The sequence below is a fragment of the Galeopterus variegatus genome, unplaced genomic scaffold, assembly GCF_000696425.1.
Source record: "Galeopterus variegatus unplaced genomic scaffold, G_variegatus-3.0.2 Scaffold188, whole genome shotgun sequence".
Classification (NCBI taxonomy): domain Eukaryota; kingdom Metazoa; phylum Chordata; class Mammalia; order Dermoptera; family Cynocephalidae; genus Galeopterus; species Galeopterus variegatus.
The window spans coordinates 26,518-28,149 of NW_007726299.1; the positions used below are offsets into that span (position 1 = coordinate 26,518).

At 41.5% G+C, this 1,632-nt stretch overlaps 1 protein-coding gene across 1 annotated transcript in view; it reads left to right on the forward strand.

The window, feature by feature from the left end:
• The window catches only part of FER1L6 (fer-1-like family member 6), a gene marked incomplete at its 5' end in the record, with an annotated part of 120,763 nt that overhangs the window by 23,190 nt on the left and 95,941 nt on the right, over positions 1-1,632 (forward strand). The window lies entirely within an intron of this gene.

A 1,632-nucleotide genomic window follows, 5' to 3' on the forward strand; every position in this document is an offset into this window, starting at 1 on the left:
TCCCTCTCTAGGCTGCTTGTCCCTCCACTCCCCTCCTGTATAACTCAACCTCTGTGGCTCAGCTCCAAGCACTTCCTCAGAGAAGCTCTCTGACCACCCTCCCGCTTCTTATCCTGACCTGCAGAGCTGTCACCATCATTTACTATTTACTTGTGCATTTGTTTGTTCAATAACTATTCCCCACTATTTCTGTGGCATCTGCTATAATACCCAGCACCTATTAGGAGCTAAATAATTATTTAGAGAATTAAATGTTTGAAAGTATTTAAGACAGTGCCAACATGCAATAAAGGCTGGGCGGGAGAGGAAACTTCTGAAGGGGAAAGAAAACCTATGAACTCTGTCTTTTTGTGTCTTTCACCTTCCCTTGGTAAATCTTTTTCTGCCATGCTCACATGTCTCTCCCCACCACATGCATCTCATGAGAGCATCCTTTATTCTTTGTCCCACGTACCTCACATAATGACCATTGTCTTATCCCTCCCATTCCATTAAAACCCACTCCAAGGAAATAACAAATTTCTTGGTCCTATTTGCTTTATAGCTGTTGCTCTAATGGTATAAAAAGAAGTATTGTCTCTGGCCTTGGGGATTCCAGGCATCTTGGAGATAGACTCTGAATGCAGTCTGGGAGGCCTGGTCTGGGTCACACCATGTAGAGGCCACAATCTCTCCTTGTAAGGCTGGTCTTCCTCCTCTCTCAGACAGAATAAATAGTGTATCTCTAAGAGGCTTGATGAAACAAATTAGAATTTTGCCTGGAGGCCACAGTAGCATTCATTTCTGATTCCTTTCTCAGTGCCAGGATCTCTGCCATGCTTGGCATATCATGGCTAACATGATTGAATGTTTACTAATCAGTAATTCACAGCACTGTTTGAAGAAGTTCACAGTCCCTTATGGTGTTGTAGGTGGGCACCACCATTATCCTATTTTACAGATGAGGAAACTGGCCAGAAAGAGGTTAGTTCACTTATTAGTGATAGAAGCTGAAATTAAACCAAAGTAGTCTGACTCCAGAGCCCAGACCTTAACCACTCCACAGTGTTTCCTGTTCTCATAGTAAAGGTAGAAAAAGGGGAACATATGTCTCCAGGCGCCAGACTTTGGCATGTGGTAGACAATGTAGCTTCTGTAAATTCTAGCAAAGTAGTGGCAGCAAGTACATTCCCTTCAGGAGCCATTTTCCTCCAAGCCACAGGACGGAATCCTGACATTTAGGCCCTGAAGGAAAAGTGCAATTATTAAGTAGACAAGCACATGGCCACTGCCATATGCAATCTGCCCCATCCACTAGTAAAAAACATATATAATCAGAAGAAAGGGTAGTCTTTTAATTTCAGAGATTATTCAATTTGTTTTTAATCCTATATAACAAATTGACTTGAATATTGCTTTTGAAGTTTTTGGTAATTATATCTAATTTACTCTATTTTGTTAGATATTTCCCATGACATTAGGTTTTCCCATAGGGTAGACTCTAAATAATTGGTACCCAGTTAGGGAGTGGATCTGTGACAGAAGCAAAGAGTTTGAGCAGTGCAGAAGAAGACGTGGACCAATTCCACCTAAGAAAAAGAAGTCAGGATGCAGGAGCATTTCTCAGGTCCAGCACAAGAAAATAAGAGAAAT